The sequence below is a fragment of the Mya arenaria genome, chromosome 4, assembly GCF_026914265.1.
Source record: "Mya arenaria isolate MELC-2E11 chromosome 4, ASM2691426v1".
In the NCBI taxonomy this organism is placed as follows: Eukaryota; Metazoa; Mollusca; class Bivalvia; order Myida; family Myidae; genus Mya; species Mya arenaria.
This window is the reverse complement of record NC_069125.1, coordinates 46,755,104-46,778,820: the sequence shown is the minus strand read 5'-3', so window position 1 is coordinate 46,778,820 and position 23,717 is coordinate 46,755,104.

Sequence of the window (23,717 nt, the reverse complement as noted above, 5' to 3'; positions counted from 1 at the left end):
CTCGGCGTCTGATCTGGATCCAAGCTGTTTTACACTCAGTCAACTGTTTTACCAGTTTTCAGACGGACCAAACAAGTTTTAATGACCAAACACATGATAATTCAGCGGACTATTTCTTTGAAGGCAGGATGAGGGTTAAACCATTACAGTTTGGGAGCTATGGAAACCGGAATCGGATCTGAATCGAGCCCCCAAAAAAACGACATTACCGTGTTCAGGCTTTAAATCTAACGGCATATTTCTTCGAGCACATCCTTTGAAAATAGCAGTCGAATCAGTTCCAATTCCCAACTGTTTCCCGTAGTCTACATAGAAAAGTGTCGCCTGCTCAAAATACATGTTTCCTTTTTTTAAATTTTCATGTAGTTTGAGTGTTAAAACCTTGGATCCAAATCAAGTACATAGTTATTTGTATAGGTAACATAATCATGAAAAATCCAACCTTGATTATTCGAACTCGGATTACTCGAATTCCAGACAATTTAAATTTGTAAGCGGAACCAAAATTAAGTTTTCATTTTTTTACAATGTTTTTGTCCGATTAAGTATTCTACGTAACGTGTCGTCTGATCTGAGCAGGGTCTTAACTTATCAATGTAGACGGCATGTGGTTATTTTGAGTTGTTAACAGTGCGCAGTCAGATCATATGCCGTACATCCAAAGCAGCGTCTGATCTTATTCTAAATTTACTGCCATTCATTTCTAGTTTATTGTTTTAAGTCGCTTTATACTGACTTCTGCGAATATATTCAGAGAAGGTGAAATATTAACTCCTTTCCGGCTGATGATATAATTAATATGGAAACAGCTTGGATCCATATAAGATGACAAGCTGATATGATTCAAAGCTGTTTGACACTCCCGCCATATCAATCTTTCGAACAGATTTGTTTAGCATAAGACAGTCGCTTATAGTAATAAACTATCTACAATGATGGAACGATATGAATAATTTATACATATACTTGGAAAATTTTAGGGGGGGGGGAGGGGCGCGCGCCGGGTCCGCCCCCCCCCCCTGGAACCGCCTATGAATATAACCTGTGCTATGGCTTTTATTTCTAAGACAGAATACTGACCTATGTAGGTATTGATGAACTTGATTTTCAGCAATTCTTGATCTTCCAGACTGATTTTTTTCACCAGATCTGCCCTTTTCTTTCTTGTTTTCATTCTGAAATAGCAATGTCAATACCAATGTGAGTGTACTTATAATAGAATTTTAGCACGAGGAAAAGGACGTATATCTATTGATTACTGGCATCAGATGTCAACGTGCTTCTCTTTGCGTAGGCTTTAGTCAGTCTATTTCGACCAAATTACGGAAATCAAATGGCAGTGTAGAGAATATAACATGAAACCTGTTAAGAGTAATATGTATCATTTTTTGTATGAAACATAGGGCTGTGTATCGCCGGACAAAAGGCGATCCAATTCGAATCACGATATTTGACCTGCGAGCCACGAATCGATTCAAGATTCACTTGGTTATAAAGCAATACATATTTTGAATGTAAATGAATAATAAAAGTATAACAAAAGCCCAATTTTTGTTTAGTTTTCATTTTTTGTCATCCTTTATATCCAACCCGAAATATTTCCAGATTTTAGAAGAATAGGATGCTGGGTCATTTCTATATAGCGCTGGATTTGATGTTTTTGTTAACGGGGATACCATGTTGACATTGAATTGCAGACGAAAATAAATGATAGCTGTACTTAAGTTTCGCATTTTATTTTATTATTGTAGATCTTGTCTTTGTAATTTCTTTAATGCCCTTTATCTTTTCATTTATTTGTATTCTTTTTGAAACATTTTATTTCCTTAAAACCTTGACAAGAAGCAATCTCCATTCGAACACAGCACACTGAATTGAATGCTAGCTCTGTATGAATTAACTTCCGGTTGCGTCAGTGTAACGTATTTCGGACATTTCGGATAAACAATGCATTATATTTTTTTAAACAACCACAATATTTGCTGGAATTGAATTAAATCATTTTGTTTTATTCTTTTATAAAATTTTGCACTTGAATCGCGATCCAGCGATCTCAGCACTGGCGAGTATTTGTGTCGAATATTTTGCTTTGACTCGCGATTACTCGGGTACTCGTTACAGCCCTAATGAAACACAGTCTTAACATGATACTATCTAAATCTTCTTTAGGGCTTAAAGAACATTAACAACAATCATCATTTAGGCTCTTTTTTCTCAAAAAGGCAGGGTGCGTCTTTTAGAGTGTGGGCACTTGGTCAGTCAATATGGTCAAGGTTTTTTTTATGAAAAAGGGGACGGGGCCTGGGGCCTCTGAGAAGGGGGAATTTTGCGGCATTTTAGTACAAAAAAGGGGGATAATGAGCATGCTATTTTTTAATTTTTAATTTTACTATCATACCTTTTATAATATTTGATTGTTAGATTACAAGTCCATCTCTCTCTTTTTTTCCTGTTCTTAAACTCTTCCACTAAACAAGCCTCAGCACTACTTTTAGTTTTTTTTATTCGGTGGGGAGATTACCACAGGCTCGCTTTCACATCGTGAAAATGCCGAAAATGGGAAATTTTACAGCTAAAAGAAAAAACTTTCTAGTGAGTAGTCTCCTGCGAATTAGGTATCCATGAACCACATTTCCAGGATACTCAGGAAGAACAAGCTGCCAGCAAAAGTAGACAGGGCAGATGTTTTTTAGGGGCTGGTTCAAATTTGTCAAAAATAAACTTAAAAGCACCTTTTTGGACCCTTAGCTCACTAGGAAGGTTTCTTTTTAATTCTTGACAATTCAACAAAACTTATTGAGCACCCTGCTGATTTCGGTTAACTGTGATTCTCAAGTATATGGCAGCAGGGCTTATTCACCTTCTTTGCTAGGGGCCGAAATAAGGCTATTTCAATTTCCCGTTTGTGCAAATTATTCTGTTTATCTTAAGTTAACATAAAAAGAATGCTGTATAATTTAAACGTTATTCGAGGACCATCTAGTCCATATATTGTTATCAATTCTTTCTCTCAAATTAGAATCAACTCTATAAAAATTAAAACTAATCCCTCTCCCTCTCTTGTCATTGAATCATGTTAAAAAAGGGAACTCACAGACATGATTTCTCCGTAAATAAAATATACATGTATGATGTGTATTAATTGGAAGTCTATACACTTAAGACATTTCAAGCTGTGGAGTGATTGTACACATTTCATAATGAAAATGTCATAATTGAAAAAAATCAGCTAGAATTAGACTCTCATGTAAGATATTATATGAGCCCGTTTTTTGTAACATGAGTTTCATATGGATACCTTGACCTGTGTTTAAAATGTGTCTTTAATCCTCAAATATGGAATTCCCCATTCGAGACATTAACGCATTTAAATTTCCTAATATGCCTCTTCACAATTAAGGGTGAAAAAGCCCTGTGGCCTTAAAAGTTAAACACCTTTTTCCCAGTGTTATATCAGTTTTCCAAACAATGGATACCAAGAATGCATAAAAAAAATTTATGTGTAGAAATAAGAAGTCCACAGGCAAAACCAAGGAGCCCATTAATCAAACAATTTATAAAGCTTGCATTTCAGCACAGAAATCAGCCAAACAAATGAATCTATTCTGTGTCTATGTACATTCAATCACATGTATTTTGTTAATAAATACAAGAGTTAGACATACAAGACAATATCCAGCATTTTTATTAATTACTAGACAAGTAGTCAAATAACTTTTTGAATATACTAGTAGCTACTAAAATGATCAGTCTATCACGGAAACAATTCTCGTTTGAGTTGAGTTTCAACTAAAAGAACAATGTAATTCTGATGCTGAATTAAGAATCGATCGTCATGTGATTACCGAGTCTCCTACTAGATATGTCATTCAAATTCAAAGAAATCTTAACAAATTGGTAATTTACTCAACAGTTATCGGCTGAGTTATCGTTGTCAGTTGAAACAATTTTACTTTTTGTATGCAGGTTACACCATAACTTTCGGTCCTTTTTGTATTCCATTGATTCAAAAGAAAGTGAAATAATTCCACTTACTTTTGAAAGGTTCTAAATGAGGTACCCAAAAGGGGTCAAATATATGTCCGACTGGTAAAGTCCAATGCAACTGGTAAAGTTCTCAGATGTTCAGATGCAAGTCAAATTAAATTTGATTAAAACTAGCCTTTAAGCTGCACTCTCACAGATTGGCCATTTTAACAACTTTTTTTATTTTTTGTCTTGAAAAGAGTAAATCTTTGGGTAAATATCTGCAAACCAATGATATAAGATTGCTGACAAAAGACCGTTACTAATGGTTTAAGAAAAATGCATCAAACATCTGATTTTTTGACAGCAGTCTTATATAACTGGTATCCATGGATGTTCGCAAACATTGGCTTGTTCCAAGACAAAAAATAAAAAAAAGTTGTCAAAACGTTCAATCTGTGAAAGTGCAGCTTTAACTGGTAGAATTTTCAGGTACCTGTGGATGTGTTTTCAAGCATCTGATTGATTATCATCAAGCTCTCAATATATAAATTCCAAAATAAGGCAATATTCGCAAATACCTGACAACTGTTAATGTCTGTGAACTACCCTGATCCTGGTAGTAATGCAACAGTCAATTGTAACTACGGCCCCCAAGGTCCGGGGATATACCGGAGATAGCCGGGGAAATGGGCCGTGTTTTTACTTTCCCGGTGGCCCCGCAGTGCTGCGTGAATGTGGTGGTTTTGTGTTTACGCCAAATATAGCGGGGAATGTGCCTTACTTAGGGTCCCTTGGGTGCGGGGGAATTTGGTGGGGATTTTACCATTAGTTTGTCCCCGCTGGGCGGAGGTTTTACCCGGGTTTTGCTGGACCGAAAGTCAAAGTCTCCGCTATTACCCGGACCTGGAGGGGCCGTGGATACAATTGACAATTGGTGCATAAGTTTACATATAAATAGCTATATTTAAGTTTGGAAGCCAAACCAACACAAAACAAAACTTAATTTTCTGATTATGAATGAGGATTAACAGAGACCATATAATAACTGTCAATTTCATTGATTGTTTTTGCCATTTAACCATTTAATATTGTATTATTGATTTTATTCGTGCTATAAACATGTTCGACGTGTGTCCAAATTTTGACTCATCCGAAATACGGTCAAATTTATGTTTTTAGTTATTTAGCTAGTTATACAAGAGATTTCTCAAAAGAAATATCAAAGACAAATTATCCAGTACTTTTTCAGATTATTATTAATAAGAATGCAGTCCTAGTCAATTCCTTAACGTATGGTTATATTTCCAAGAAAGGTCCTACCTCGGAATGTTCGGCTTGTCCGCCATGTGTGAAAAATAAATGCAACTTCCGGTGATTTCCCGCGCATGACGTCATTGCCATATTCAATTTCTGATATGAAAGTCGAGTGTGTGTTGGAAACACACTCCACACACACAAGAAGGGGAACGAATTAACGAGGTTTTCACCATTTTTGTACAGATAGTTAGCTGTGGTTTTTGCAAGCGTTTGGCGGGGTATACGTACCGAGGTAATAGGAAAAGTACTTCGCTATTTCGGTATGTAAGTGTGTACTTTTATGAAATACCTCACTCTGTTGGGTATACAAACGCACGCACACACAACACACACACACTTACACACACACATGCACACGCACACGCACACTTTTCTTTGGTAGCTCGTAGATCCAATCGCCTTAATTTCGGGTAATTTGTTTACTACTACAATATCAAAATATAATAATACCGCATTATTTAACTATTCAAGAATACGTTCAGACATATAAAAGGGTTAAGCATTGACAATATTTTTACCTAACATTTGGTAACAAGTATTCCTTCGGGTCATTTTTTTATAAATGGTGTTACTTAAAATAATGTTCATGTTACGAATACCACTAATATGAACAACACCTTTTCTCACGCTAGAAAAACATCTACGCATCTGCCTAAAAATGTTCTAAAATCGTTCGAAATTATAATTAAACCAGTTTATCGTCATAACCATTCAACTTTCGCATGATGGAAGTTATTTATTGACAGTATAGAGTGTAAATAAAGCATGTTCTCGTCTGTTGTTCATGAAAGCAAAACAGATTTTAAAGGAAAAAAAACAACAACAAGATTTATGAACTTTCGTAGGCATGGGAACCAATTTCCAAAGACAGTGTTAATGACTTAATGCATATGTGCAGTATTGTGTTAATGGTAATTAAACTCAGATAGAAGCAAAACGTACCATATGGATAGCAGTTATTCCATCCATCATACAAGACGTATTAATTGATCGCCAACCTTCTACTGTATGCTTATGAATGACAGACAGGATTGAGTGGAGACGCAGAACGGAAACCTTCTACTAAATAGGATCGGTTTATCGCAATGTTTTAATGTATTTTGTCTGTTTTTATCTGTCAACATCAACATATAAACGTAGTTTTTTTCTAGATCGTTGCATTCAAAGATTAGTTGCACAGAACTGTGAATGTTAAAATATTTCCAGTGCATTGAGAGATAAACTGTTTACAAATTAATTAAATATTTCCGTAAGCATTGATGGAAATTGGTTTGAATCTATTGTAAAAAAACCATTTGCATTTCCGAATTCCGTGTGAACAAATCATTAACAGGACCGATTCTAATGATGGCTGCAAAAACGAATAATTGTTAGTGATACAGATGGCAGCGAAAATTCGGAGTATGCTTTTACTGTGAGTTTCTTCTTGTGAATTATAGAATTCTAAAACGAACCACGCTTTAAGAAAGCAAATCACGATGATGCTAATGTTCTGATGTTAAGTGCAAGCACCGGTCTTGCCTTGTCAAACTCGTCTCCCAATTTTGAAATTTATTGCGTTTGCTTATAATTTTGTGATATTTTACAGTTTACGTGGACAATGTCCATCGCCATTGCGGTCGTATCGTCCTTGTACGCGTGCCTTAATACAGCAACATACTCTCTGCTTATGAGTACTATATTTCTCCGTCGGCAGAGCTGTGACTACAAATTAAATAATATTAAATAATTAAATAGAAGTACCAATTGCCAGAGAACAATATGTATGATTATTCTATATGTGATATTTCTAGTATTTGCATTATTATTCCATTTGATACTATATCCTGCTTAGTTAATCAAACTCTGACATTCGTATTTTCATCGCAAATATACGTATCTTGTAGCATTTAGTATAATAACTATTTCAAGAAATGCAAATATAATCGGAAAGATATGTAGGCTGTTATTTAGGGTGACGTGAACACATTGTCCCTTTATATCGGGAAGATATGGATCAAATTTTACTGATCATCAAAACGTTTGCAATAGTTAACGTTTATCTGAATGTGCTTTCTAACGATATTGTTTAAGAAACGCCAAGTGTACACACCTGATGAGTATGCTCACATTCCCGTATTTGGCCTGTTTTAATAACAGGATAGTCTGTATCTAAACTGATGTAAGTATATGTTTGATGAAAGACATGTCTATTGCAGTTATTCAACAAAGTTTTAAAAGCAAAATGCGTGTTAATAAACTAGTTTTTGTAATCTTTAGATAATATAAAACAAAAACGAAATAATTTTGAAATGATCCACGAAATATTTCGTCCATGTCTTGGGTAAGAAGTATTTTTTTTAAATATTTTTTTACAGTACGTTTCATGTTTCATATTTGTAATATGATAAACGTCGATGTAAATTCAACCAAACAAGAAGAGAACATATCAGGGTCATTTTATCAACGCACGTACCTTACGATCATTTTACGGCCATTTTTGTTGCTATGATCACAATTTGAAATGATTTATCCTTGACCATAAGATAACCCGTTTATGATGATTTCAAAAGTGAGGATGTGCGCACAAACTGGTTTAAACGCCTAGTAAATTTATATGTTACTGACCGTTTACAGGTACCTAACAATCCTTGATAAACAAACCTAATTTTTATATAGTATATATGCACTGTACTGTTTGTCGAGTTTTGTGCTGTTGTTCGATGTTTCTATTTTTTTTGTTCTATGTCTTTGGCGTTTACCCTGTGCCATTAAACGGGGTTTATGTTTAAACGTTTGGCTATTGAGCTTGTTTCTGTAGTTTTTCACATAAGTAATTAAAAAGGAGTATATTTTTGTTTGTTTTCTAACAGATTTAATATTTGCCAAAAGGAATAGGCTACAAACTTCTTAAAACTTCTTAAATCAATCATGCACATGTTTCTGATTAAGTGCCATATTGTTTTTACGAACAGTACTGATTATATGTTGTCTTGCGGCGATGAGTGTCTCGGTGAGTGTTTATTAGCATTATCAGTGTGTTGTTGGTCTGGAGGATGGTTATAATTTAGGCTTCTTGTATTGGCCGTGTAGATTTGATTGTATCTAAAATCTTGACGAATAGAAACATTGCGTACAGAAATGTTTAACTGCCTTTGTAAAACACAATAACGCTGACATATATTATATTCGAAACGTTGTGCTACTGCGGCATTATGACAGTTGGCATAACAGGTATCATTGAAAAATAATTAAAATCCATTCTATTTTATGCTATGCTGCTTTGCACTAGGGTCATAGGTTAACCAATATGAGGTTATCTTCTGAAACGCTTTTCCTCAGACAATCAGAGTCTACTTTCGGCCAAGTTCCGATAGCTTTGCCGCGATGAAAATGTATCTCTGGGATTTCAAAATTGTTTCGGAGATTTATTACACTTATCATTGACATCACAATTCACCTTGAAAATGTGTCTTATCCGTGCATACATTGTTTGACTATGACAACCGAATGTCTTCCAAAGCAACTAGTTCTGTTATAGCATGGTCTAAGTTTTGTCAATTTTATACTAAGCGGCATGATTTTGACTCTATGGCATCGCCAATTCTATGTTACTCGTCGCAAAGTGGATTTACTTGTAATGTCAGCACAATGAAAGATTGCATTTAAACTTCTAAAACATGATACTGTGGCTTCTCATACTTGGTTTTTAACTCAAACATTAATATATAAGAATTGCACAGGATGTTGATCAATTATCAGCAAAGGTTGTATGCATGTATGAATTCGTCACCGAAAGCCCAACTTAACAAAACTCCACTAAATCCATAGCGTCAATTGTCAAAAGATCTACCGTAAACTTAAAAAAAATGATTTGCACACGCTTATCAAAGAAACGGGATGACAGTTAAAAAGTTTGTATTATCTACGGTACGGTCCACTCTGTTTAAGCTACAGTCCAGCCTAATCGAGGACGAGTATCATTTGATCCGTGTTTCTTCTGTGGAGTGATTGACTAAGACACGCTAAGCTACAAATTTGCCCATACCAATAAGTGTTCAGTTTTACTAGACTAGTAATACATTTTCGCTTCCAAAGTTTGATTCGGCAATGCAATTGATTTTACATTATTGTGTTTTGTACGGCTTCTAAATATAAAGTTGCTTCTAAGCATATACGATTTGGTGCAATTATTACACGTGCTGATTGATTGTAAAATTTAAACAGACACCTAAATTCAGTTATTGTTATATTCAAATTACAATTATTTACATATGTATGCATTTTAATTTAATAATTTATATTCCGTCTTAAACATGTATATTTGTTTTCTCCCATTTTGTAAATACGTCATTTGCATGTATTCTGGGCTTGTGGCCTAAAATTACTATTAACGACATGAAATGTTATTACAGGAAGTTTTTCACATGTTCATACAGATACCTTATTTAAAGCGCCTAGTTTTATCGGTCGGCCACCGGCCTTTCGATTTGAAACTATACTTGGTTCTCATCTCATTTTAGCAACATCCATCATACCTTCCAGAATCCTTTTTAATTGGACAATGTTCTGTTCAAACTGTTTAGGATGTGTAGCCTTTGTCATCACCAGATTAGACGGCGGACATGTTTTAACAACTCTTTGTAAAATGAGATTTTTTTCTCATTTGGCCTGCGGTAAATTAGGAAATAACATCTTGATTGAACGGTATTCAGACGTTGACTTGAATAGTTGCTTTTGACACGCGACAGTGTCTAAGAGAAAATTGACTGATTGATTGTATAAATAATGAAGGCGAACATAATATATTTGTTTTCTTCTCCTAGAAACTTACCATTATGAGCCCAGCTTAACTTTAAAGTTAATCCAAATAAACGATGGCGATGATGTATTTTGCAACTCGTTGTGTTAAGATACTCTTGGTTAAAATGTGAGCCATTACGCATGTATACGTTCCGAGCCCATGACTCTGGTGCAAATAATTATCGAGTTATACCCGTCTTTTGACAGAATTAAAAAAAATATATACGAGAGGTGGCGTTCGTTCCGCGGCGTTGTTAGTCTTCCTGGTTTAAAGATTTTCAAAAATAAAAACTAATAAACATGATTTACTCTACTATATTGAACGATACTGATAAATTTCAGGGCAATTTAGGATAAGTCGTTTATCTTTGCATCCAAATTGAATTAGCCATCCAAATTAAATTAGTATTAATTAAATTGAGTATGGATTCTCTCAGGTTCCTTCCCATTGTTCCTAGTTATCTGATTAAAGCTTATTAGCAAGGCTGCTTTGCACGATGGATTGAACGATACGAAGACACTCGCGAAACAAGGTAGGAGTCCAGAATGAAACATTTCATTAAGAATTCGAAACGAAGCGATGTCTGTAACAGTAATACTGCATGACTAAAAAACATCTCCAATACACGTTATCGTTATGATTCTTGATGCAACGGGTCTCTGATTCTTAAAAGCCTAAAATATATATTTATATAAGAAATTAAGAGAACCCTCAATTATAATATTTTACAAAATATCTGTTTTAACTGGATTCAATCGCCATACTGTTCTGTAACCACTTAAGGCCCCTCAAAAAGAGATCGGAAATCGGCAATTACCAGTACAGTTAACAAAGCGCTTAACACCACCCAAGTTTCTAACTTATACGGGCCTTAATTAAAATATCGCAACATATTAAGATATTCTCCAAAATTGCATAGAGACTTTGAGAGTAGTTGAGTGCACGTAATGAACATCAATTCAAATTCGTTAATTCGTTACACCAATAATGCTGATTACTTCAGCATCAATACATACAATTCAAAAGCATTGACCCTGTGATTTATCTAGCAATGTTCCAATCAAAAGTTTGAATTACTTTATTTTCACCGTGAAATAGAATGAACGATATAAAAAGAAATTTAAACACCGACAATAATACCCATCAACGAATTATTAGTTCTAATAAAATCCAAAAAGTTCATTCTGGGTAAAAGTTTTGATTATATGTAATAGTTTTGTCTTTAGTGAAATCAAATGAAAGAAAACAATAAAATCTAATAGAACACACATCTTGTATTATCATTTGTCTTTTTTAATATTTGCAGTTCTATGCCTGCAGATAAGGACGGGACACGGGGCGTGGTGAAGGCAGTAGTCACTCACGCTTCCAAGGAACGTTCGGCGCACCTTACCCCGCCCCCGCGTGCCAATTATCAACAATGTTGCGTTTTCTTCAATGGCTCCCTCTATGATCGCTTCTCCTGGTTTTCCACTTTGCTGCTTGATATGACCGTTCAACTGCGATTAGATAAAAAAAAATAGCCTGAATATCAATATAACGTCCCACCCGGATAAAATATCACTATCAGGTGGTTGGGTGAAAAATCCCTAATTCGATTTTTTTTTGTTGAAGTAGTTCATGCCTTTAAATAATTTGAAAAACAACATAATGTTTACAACTGCAACTGTTAGTGACATCCGTTTATTTCACATATGTTTCTTAGTTGCAAAAAAATGTTTATGCAACTGTTATTTGTCTACAAGGCTACTCCCACAAAAAAACATTTGCGATAACAGTCGTTACACTAGTCTCTTGGCTACCTTTACTGCAACCAATATATGCATACTTTACTTACATGTTTGTCCTTCATTTTGAGCGAATATTTATCCACCAGTTCGCATATTTTTTCCTCTGTGTCACGCAGCATTTCCGATATAATGTTGGGGTCCGTCAACAGTGATGCTAAAATACATGTTTGACTTTAATTTCTAAAAGGCATTATCAATTTATATAGGGGATTATCAAAGTGGTGTAAGACTTTTGCGATATTTGTCTATGAAATATCTCAAAAGACCGAATTGTCTTTATATATAAAAATTGCTTTGTGTTCGCTTGCAGACTTTGCACAGCATATCAGGAGGCTTACAAATTATATAAAGTTGCGTAAATTGCGACTAATGCACGTCTTTAAACAAAAATATCAATTCTAAAGAGCGTTTTATTTATCTATTCAAACACCATGCAAAATCTGAATAAATTGTCAAGTTTTGTGCTAACTTTGTCACGAAATGCTCTTTATTGTGAAACAAATGCCAATTATATGAATCGAGACACATAAATCTCCCTCTTGAGAAACATCACGCAAAATAAGTTGAGAGACAGGTTGGCCCATGAGAGAAAGCCACAGTCAACGGAGATGGTGATAATATTCGAAAAAGTCGTGAATTAATTACATCTCAAAACGTGAATAAGTATGTTGGTAATCTTAAGACCTTATCTAGGTGTCACTTTAACATAACAAGAAGCAAACAAGTATGCGGTAATTTGTGTAATGTATTTAACTTAATTTTAAAATGATATCGTACAAGGGAATGAATAATTAACCTTGTAAACTCACCTGGTCCAACTGTTCATAAGAGTAGCATGTTTAAAAAACATAATAAATATATTGTTTGTTAGCAATAATCAAATTTACGTGCATCAGAACATGAAAAGAGCAATTTCGGTATCGAAAATGCGTTACGTCTTCATTTTGCAGATTTTGAGGGTAGAATGACCGAGCATGACTTATATTCTCAACAGGATCTTACTAGATGTTCACAATTTGTTTCAAGAGGTGATTGATAAAAGCTTTAATCAATAGAAGCGGGCAATATAATCTGACTTGTTTATATATGGAATTGTTGTACTGAGAGCATTCATTTACTATTAATAAATCAATGTAGATATAAATAGGTTATTATATATTTACAATAGGCAAATATTGCTCTGAATGGCATTTGATAAGTGAATGTTTATGAACAATTCGTAAACGACCACAATTCTATACTTCATGATGAGATAAAATGTTTAACTTGCAGTGCCTTGTTTTGTTGATGCTATTTGTAATATAAATGAAAGAAATATTCTTATCAGACCAATTATAAAGTTCGACTATAAAGGTAAATAATATATTTAAGCCGCTGTTATCGACAATAAAAACATTACCAGTAAAAACACTGTTACGTAAGACCCATCATTATTCTCCACTACGAAAAATAATAAATACTTAAAATGTTATATTGAATATATTTTGACTAATAATTGCATTTTTTTATTGATTCTTTGAAACAATACCTCTAGCATCCTTGGAAAAGTTGTTAACGCCCAAACTGAAACTTATTTTAATAAAAGAATTTAATGGTATTGAATTATATGTTCCCCTTTTTAGTTTTCATTGCCTTTTTTCGCAATACGAGTAGCCATGACTTACACGTGGATATGATGTTGGTATATTCAGGCACGTGGACAAGTACTGTGCGGTCTCCATGGCGATGTATATTGTCTACATAAACTACAAGAAGGACACAAAAGATGAACGTCACTCATTAATAAAGTGTTTTCTGGCATACGAGTCAATAAAATAGTATTTACAATATTTAGTTGTTGTTTTTTATTCCAATATATTCGTCTTTCTTGACGTATCTAAAATCCAAATGAAAAAAGTGCTATCGAACAGTAAATGTGCTATTATTCTATGTAGAACTTACAGTCAAATGCGTATTCCGAGTGAGCACTATCGTCAATTCCAATAACAACTGTTCGCGTCGCTGCCATACTTCCTTTTAACTTTGCCTTTTTCCTTTAATAAGTGAAATAACACGATGTAAGCATTGTCTTGATGGTGGTGACTCTATCCGTTTTCCTTCGACCTTAGTGTCGGAGTATCGGTTTACTGGCTAACGACTGCCCAGTAATGACATCTTGCCATTGACAAACGTTTTGCTAATGGAGCGCATTAGCCTTACAGACAAATAATGACATCTACGGAAAATACAAGATGTATCACGATCATAAAGGAATTGTTCCAATCGCTTTACATGTTGCAGCAAAATGATGGGTTTAAGATCAATATCAATTTCAGACTCAGTTCGAATTCAGAGTTTAAAAGTTTTATTTTCATAACATCCAGAAGGCCATGCCATGTTGACAAATATCATATTTAATACTAGCAGGTGACAGCAAAACAAAAACAAAATTAACTGTCAGTTCATAGAATACATATCAAGCAATAAAGCATAACACTTAAGTTTGACATGTATACGTGATACTAGCAGTTGATCTTATTTATATTTGTTTTTATTCAATACAAATATTAATAAAAATCTTTTTCAATATGATTATTACCAGAAACTAATTATATCCCGATATGTCATGCTGATAAAAATGACGTAACAAAAACATGTGTTGAAGCATATTTATCATTTTTTCATTTATTAACTATTTAAACAAACGGGTAATTACTTCTTAAAACGTAGTTATTTTGATTCAGGTCAGGTCACACATAATACTGAAAATGTTACTATCGCTAGATAATTTTATTTTTGATAAATAACTGACTTATCAAGTATTGAGTATTTTTATTTGGCCATCGTTACATAAATAAATTCAAAGAGAGCTTTAGTAAAATATAACATAATATTTAAAATTATTTTAATAATATTTTTAGCCTAAAAAGTAAAGTTTGCCATGCAATCGAAAGAAAAAGTTATCTTATTATATACATTTTTCTAAAAATCATTTATACATCTATTTTAACCTGCATGACTAACTAACATTAACGAGCACCTTCTTTGTTTCAGGTAGGAGCAAAACGCACACACAGATCGTTAATTACTTTTATGAAACCATCTTTGAATTATTAGTTTATAGCGTTTGATTAAACCATCACTTATTAATATCTAAGTATTATGGTAACACAATGAATAGAAACTGTTGTTTAGGTAAAAGAAAGTGAGTTTTACGAATATATCATATTGCTGATATTATTACACACGTGGCATAGCTATGACTTTCTTAAGATCTCTCACAAAACTTAAACACAAATGCACCAAATATACACAAAGATCTTATTAAGCAGCATACGTACATGTTAAATATCTCAAAAAGGCATTGTATACATAAAGATATATATAGATACTAAGTTTTCTTAACATATCTTCCTGTAAGATGTCACTTACTGGATAAATTCTATGATTAATAGGTTTAGAGTTTGGTTTCGCCAATCCCATTACATTAAATCTCGGTTGAGCATGGGAAATACTTTTGTTTCATTACCTACTTCCTAGAAAAGCCATGCATCATAATTGATGTCATGTATTAAGAAATCCGACCACAAAAAAAGCCCGGTATCTGATAGATTAACTTGAATATTAAATAAGATGTCTGATTACTCCATACAATATTTGTACCATTTGAAAGAGTTTTGCTCGCTTAATACTAGAAGGTGAAATGAATGACAGAAAGAACATCACACACAAAGTAACTACAGTTTACATATTTTCTTTTATCTATACTGAAATTGGACGATAATGACATATGTTGCAATCGTTCACGGTCAATAAAACAGCAGATATTGTATATAATTACCATAGGAAATACAGGAACCAACATCAAACATTTTTATTACCACAAAGCTGGAAGCATAGGCACTCTGTCTACTTGTCGACAGATCCGCGCCATTTGTAACATATAAAGTTATTTGGTTGACATTATTAATTTTATAAAATTTGAACAGATCGTTCTTCGCGCTTATTGAATTTTGTATTATCGATGTGTCTGGGGGCATATATGACTTTCTAAACCAAAGCTTTGTAAATATTCTTTCTGTGCACGTGCAAAATGAGTAATATATCTGGTTTGAATAATTATGTTTATTTTAAAATGACAAAGTAATACTCCTTGCTAATACACGGAAGGTTTCATTAACGGTGAAATTAATTTCAATTTCTTTGCACCGATAGTTTTATGAAAATCCCTTCAAAGCTCTTTTTTAATAAATGTTTGTCTACCGGAAATTTGTCGGCCATTTTTATTATTTTGAAAATGACGTTATGGTGCACGTGCTCGACTTCTTCGGGCAATTATTCCATTATCACCCTCACGTGCCGTGATAATCTCATGTGTGGAGACGATAATCGTTTTTGTGGGAACGAATTTCTATAACTAAATGTTTTTATATATAATACTTTGTGTATAACTGCAAAATTAAAACACAAGGATGTAAGCCTCTATCCTTTTTCTCAAAATTTGCAACTATGCTTTTCTGGAATACAATGAAGTGAATTCAACCACATCAGCATTTTAACCATGAGCATTAAATACCTAACGCTCAAAACAGAGTCATTATAGTATCATACAGTATTCATTCGCTCCTGTTGTATTCTGGAAATCGAAGGAAACCGTACAAAAATACTTATAAAACCATCAGAAAATGACCGTTAAAAGTTCTGTTGTTTCCCACCATTTAAAAATACTTTTGTTAAACTGTAATTAAATACGTTTTGTTGTTGTTTTGTGTTTGGTTTCTCTTTATTTGGTGCGTTATGTGGTCGTAACGAGGATAGATATCATTTTCAGTTGAAAAATAAGACAATTGTCATTTCGCACTACTGCTAAAGACGCAAATGAAGGAAGACAGATATTTTAGAGAACGCTCACATATATATCATATACCAACAAGATCAAGAAGCGCTGTATGTGCTATTGTTAATTCTGCGGGGTACTGGGTTGACTTATTCAAAGAGATATATTTATTTTATAATGATAGTGATATACGATATAACAGCATCATATCAATCGCTCTTGTTGACGTCAACGATATAACGAGATAGTGTGACCTTGTGTTGCGAGAGAATCCCGAATGTCCGGAGGGAACCCATTTCTCCAGCAAGGTGATCACAAAAAAAAAACACATACAAATTAAAACAAATACAATCGATGAAAATACAAGCAATTCGTTCATATTGCTATATTCTATTTGTCATACTTGCACTTGACTCGACTTTGTGAACGTTATAGTGCAAGTGCATATGGCTAGATAATGCACCGTTAGAAAAAGAAAAGTGAACAACTTCATTATTAAACTAAATGAAAGCTATCTCTTTTTTTAGTATTGTTGATATTGTAACTACTTACAGGCATTTCTTTATAGACAATGTTGAACCGTTTATTGCAAGCGAGACCAGTACTTTTTCTTGGAAAGAAACCTAGGACTTTGAACAGAAGTATTTAATGCACACTTCTAGTGGCAGCTGCACTCTGTTCTGCAAAAACAGAAACCATAGATAGAAGGCAACAGTTATCATAAATAAACACCTGTTCGACGAAGTGTTAGTATTTTAGGATGCTCAGGAATCTGTGAAAATAAAACTTTAGAGAGTAAGAACATGAAAAGCAATTTCACATGATGAAAACAATACGGTGCAAATGTATTTAACCTATTTATCTATTAATCTACTCACAATTATAATGGAAAAAGTTTTATTCCATGGAAGCAAAAATTGTACATCAGTTATCATTAATTGGCCCATAAGCATTTTATGATAATACAGTCTTGCAAGTTGGGCATTCCACTTTAATCTTAATGTGCCATTTCGTGTTTCAATATGATACCACAATTTGATCGAACCTCAGGTAATTTCGTGCCTTAGTATGAAACCACAATATGATCGACTCTCCGGTATATGGCATGCAAACATATATTCTATGACGACTCGTCAGAAGAGTTAAATGCGATCCGCATATTTTTTTTATTAGGTTTCGCATGTATGGAGGGACCTAGCAATCCACTTTTTTACTTGAGAGAGAATGCACGTGTTAAGTGATCTACAGTATTCCTTGATGTACTTTGCTTTCGTAAGGAAGTATCGGAACTCTAAGGTGTACTTTGATAGAGGTTGATGAACTGCGATTTACATTATTTCTAGATATAGGTCGCTGACGTAACGAGAGCACCTTCGACCCACATATTGTTGCTTAATAGAGGTTGATGACACAGAAGAGCATATGCAATCTTTTTTCTTCGATAAAAGTCGCAAATATAAGAAGAGCACTTGTGAACAATAAGAGAACATTGCATTGTGGTGTCAAGGTTTGCGAATTTTAAAATTATATTTATTTTTTGTTAGAATTGCAACTAAACGTCATCAACTTTTGCTTACGTCGAGTGTATAGGAATCTCACATTGTTAGACTATATTTATATCTAGATTTTTATCCTACACATGTTTTAATAAATATTCTGAAGATTGTCCAATTCCAATTGAAATTGGAAAATTGGAAATTGGAATTTAAACATGTTTCTTATTTGAAGATGTGCTATAAACATTCAAATTAGGCCTAACACAATCTATCATAATTTATCAACTACTTGTCTGCTAACGACATGAAATAGTATGTATCCCCTTACAGTATTCCTTTCATGGCAGCAGTACTGCAGTGTCGTAGCTACATGAAGGCCTTGTACGCCCGGGCCTACAACTTGTTTGAAAAATGACAAAATTTAAATGGCCACAAATACAATAAAAACAGGAAACTACTCAATCACATTGAACAACTCAAAATGTTATTTTATTCATGTTAAATAAATCGCATATTTTGAGTATCGTAGAAAAAAGAATTTCATTTAAATTAAGTAGAACGTAAACGTAACGCAGTAAACGCTTTAACTTTATTGCTAAGAAGTGAAAACAGTAAGTGTTTGCGAAACACCCACGTATGTTTTGAAAAGTGAGAGAACAAGATATCGCCCAAGTTTGTCCCCACCTCGGGGAAATAGAAGTCTTGGATGACAGGTCGAATTAAAGCTTTTGGAATCCTTATGGACTGGTGAAGGGCATTCGTTTCCAGGACGGTAAATACATATATTTAATATATTCAATACCAAGGCACACATGTCCCTAAACTTGATTCTAATATCATTAGACATAAAACAACGTGTTTCTAAAAATAGTTGTCAATGTATATAGCGCTATTAAGTTTGCTGCTCTGACACTGAGCTATTTTAGTTTGTTCAATTGTGGCCAGTGGTTTCTCTAGTGTGGTAAGTGGCATTTCATCTGCACACCAAAATATGGTGAATCGCAATCGACACAATCATGTTGAAGCACATCATTTGAAATTTGATTTTATTAGGCAATCACAACATTGCCATTAGGGGTTATACTGAAGAAAGATGCAATTTCATGGGAATTCGTCAGTGCCATCGGTGATGCTGTGATAACAACACCATGACAACGGCCAAGTATATTTCACCAGATATCCAAAATGAAATCATGTTCATCTATTTCAAGCGGCTTGTAAAGCGTGATTTTGGATATGTGTAGGAAAGCCTGAATATATGCAATGATGGCTAAAGGGTGTCAGGACTCGTCTTCAAAGCAGTCGTTGTGCATACGCAATGTGAACTAACAAGGCGGTCGGCATACACTCCGGAAAGACTTTTTTGAGTTTATTACATTCGAGTCTATCAATGGAGCAGCCATTGCTGACGAGATCATTCGAGGAATGTGGTCTAGATATGAAAGTACGCCGTCAGTGTTACGATGGTGCCAGTTATATGTAATATGGCCGAATAAGTCAATGGCACACACACACACACACTCGTATTAAACAAACAGTTCAGCTCACTCATAGTGTGCATTGCAAGTCACACAGTTTGAATTTAGCGGTCGAACACAGCTCAAAATTCCACTGTGTGCGCACAATGATGTCAACTGTACAAGACATCGCATTTGCTTTAAAGGTACGTGCTCGTTTTTAAATATAGTTAACTCTACATTTAGGCCGTAATCAGCGCAATTTTATTTACATCACTGCGGCCCGAATATGTTCGTGTGCTGCATAGAGTTGTCACAGCTACCTTCCCGTATATACTTTATAGGCCATTGATTGAGAAAATATAATACTAAACAAGTTGATACGTGACCAGTTTTATTACCCTCCTAAATTGCTTATATTATATAATTGTAAGGCAAACGCCTTCCGAAGTTTGACGACCATCCGTCCCAATATGCCGCCACCAATTACAATATGGACGGACATCAGAAGTTGACAACACTTTGCGAGACTTGATGGACTGCAAGGTCGGACCACTGAGCACTTTCAAGAACGCGTGTCCTGTGGTGGTCCACAAGCTTATTGGCATAAATCAGCAAACACATGACTATGGCCATTTAACATATGGTCATGATGATAATATAACACATATATAAACAGAAAAGTATTAAGTAGTATAGTCGATAGCATAATAAAAAAATACTGATTTAAAAAATCAACAGCACAATAATAAGACAGTCAAATTATGAATTATGAATCATTTACACCTTATTATTACAATACATAGCTTTTTTTTGCTTAGTAATACGGATTTTAACATATTAATATAAGGCCGGAAGGTGTTGTAGTAATCTTATGACGGAATACAAGGTTTCAGATATCATAAATTAAGGAAAACTTTCTCTTAATGGTTCAATGGTCATTAAAATATTATATCAACGTACGTTAGTAGTCTTAAATCGCTAATTGTTAATGGTATTACCTATCCAGATTTCTATGGTGATGTTTTAAAGATTCGGAAAATTAAAATCTTTTCAGCGGCAGGTAGGGCAGATAGACTCAATGAATTGCTTGGACTTTGAAGAGTACTTGCCTTCTTGGCTTCCTTACATAACTAAACATTCAGTGCTTTGATTTCATGAAAATCTTGAAGATTGATGTTATCTTATTAACTTTTTTCTGCTGACTGCCGGGGACGTAGCGTGTGACGTTTCTTTCTTTTAATATTTACTTTAAAAGGTTATCATATGGAAGAAAAGTTTAGCTAATACATGTCGTTTTTATTAGTCCCCTACCGGTTTACCCTCCATCCGTCCGTCCACAAAAATCTCGGTCCGGCGATAACTCAAGAAGTACCAAAGCTAGGTTAATTAAACTTAGTATGTGGAAAGAGGGCAAAATGGAGATTATGCACGTTTAGTATATTTTTTTCGCTTGACAAAGTAATACAGAGTTATGAACCTTGACTTATTAAAAATATAGCCAATTTGGTCCTGTTATAAGTCAAAAGGTATCAAAGCTATGTTCATGAAACTCAGTATTTGGATACAGGACAATATGGAAAATAAGCACATTTGTTTATTTTTTTTCGTCAGGCAAAGTTATGCAGAGTTATCGCACTTGACCTATTAAAAATATAGTTGGTGACTGAACAAAATTCGGTCCTGGGATTACTCAAAAAGTATCAAAAGCTAGGTTAAGAAACTTAGTATATTGAAAGAGGGCAATATTAAGATTATGCTCGTTGGTTTATTTTTTCGTCAGACAAAGTAATAAAGTTTAGACTTATTAAAAATATTGCCAATTTGGTCCTGTGATAAGTCAAAAAGTATCAAAGGTAGGTTCATGCTCAGTATATGGATAGAGGGCAATACGTCAAAAGTAGACACGTTTCTTGTTTGTGATTTTTTGTTTTTGTGTTCTATGGCTTTACCCATTGCCATTGAACGGGGTTTATGTTTAAACTTTTGGCTTCTGAGCTTGTTTCTGTAGTCATTCACAAACGTATGGATGATCTGGTAGGTTTTACGGCTAAAACTGATGCATTTTGATGGATAAAGTTTACTGTAAATGCCATAAGTTCACTATGACATGGGCTTGGGTGACTTATACAGCTTTGATTTATTAGTAGGATTTGTTAAAGTTTTCATTGAGATTCTTTTGAGACACGCTCATCCTTTTCACAAGGCTTTAAATCGGTAGGGGACACTTAGCGCCCACTGCGCGGCGCTCTTGTTTTTAATATTTTTTTGTTTGTTTGTGCCCAGATTGAGTACAATGACGCTTTTTTATAATAAAACTCTATGATCACATAGTTTTAAACCTTTTATTTTCAAAGGCGGACTGTGTAAGATGCTCATAGTTTCAAACAATGAATGCATGGTGTCTTTGAAAAGTTTTTGCATTAGGTACTCTGAACTGTATTCCTTCGTCTACAGATAGAGTTGGGATCCCTAATCTATCAAGTACTTGGGGTTTACCTATTAGTTTATTATCATTTAGTTTCCTCAAATGCCACACGTCGTCCCCTGTCGTTTGCGGTCAGTAACCGAGGTACCCAGCGGGCACTTACTTTCGACAATCCCAGTTCGTCAGTCAGAATGCGGTCAACAGTCGATCTCGATATCCAGGTCATCTCCAATACTTCGCAATGTTGCCCGCCTGTCTTTGTAGATATGGTCTTTCACCTGATCAATATTCGAAATTACTTGCGCTGGCCCTGGTGTCTTCTTTTATAGACAATTTACCATTGCTGAATCGCTCATGTCACGAACGTTTTGCCGAAAGGTGTAAGCGTTGTCGACCTTTTCATCAGCTTAAGGATTTCTGCGATTTCTGTGATTTTGGCGACATCTGAAGGTCTACGCACATTTTCACAGTAACTCGACGTCATCTGTTGACGTCATGCCGACTTTGAGTTTGAAACAATGATGTTACTTAAGTTACAACGAAATTGAAACGGAAACAGCAATGACGTTGAAGAGTTCAGGAAATGACGTCCAGACACGTTGTTAACGTCACGTCATTTGGCGGAATATTTACACACCTTTAAGTGATATAAAATAACGACGTTTTACCAAAATAAACGCTTGCTCCGGGTAAGGACTGGTCAGTTGCTATGGATACCAAATATGTGTAGAGTAAGAAAAACAAATCCAGGGCTAAACTACAATTAGCTTAAAATACATTATCAATAAATGTCAAGATAATAGCTATTTGCGTTTGTGAATAACGACGTTATTTCGCAAACTTCCAGGTTCGTATAAGCAGGAAGACAAAAACATCGTGCCAATTACGGTATCCGGGCACCCGAGGATTACTGGCGGTGCAGGTATAGTACGGCTTTCCGGACCATTTGCTCGCAGAATAGAAAGATCTTGTGTTAAACAACGACCACAATTGTTTGGTGCAACGATTCATACCGTCACAGTTGCACCATTAACAGACGAATTTGTTTGTTTGAGGTATATGAGACCGACATGCCGTGTGCAGGGAAATGTTCCTCGGTGAGATAAGGCGCTTGAAGGCCCGATGACTTGCACGGGAGTTGGACCAGGTTCCGTTAACGCGGCTGGAGACGCTTGATCAGAATTTGACCGCATACCAAGGTGTACATATTTTACTTCATACGTTAGCAACCCGCTACATCCGCAGCATGCAAGTGATCGTTCAATAGTCTTAAGCTTCTCAAAACATTTCTAAGAAACACAATGTATTCAGACTGTCTAGCCGGAGACTCATGCACATCCACCGCGATGTGGGCATGCTGCAGTTGAAACTGCATAGCAATTAAGCATAGATTAAAATCAGGTTTTATCAGAATAATTAAAATTATTTCATAAATATATGCAGAACACAAAATTCAAACCTCTTTATTATGGCAGTAAAGGCTAATAAATCTGCTATATCTGCTTCATCGCAAAACAACAAGAGAGCCAACTCTTTCAAAATATGCTGTTTTCATGACAACGAGTTTGGCGGTATTTGGTTGTACTTATAGTTTTGGAAATACACGCGTCACAATAATTTGTGACGGATGGTTGCTCAATATATAAGCTTTATTTTGAGTA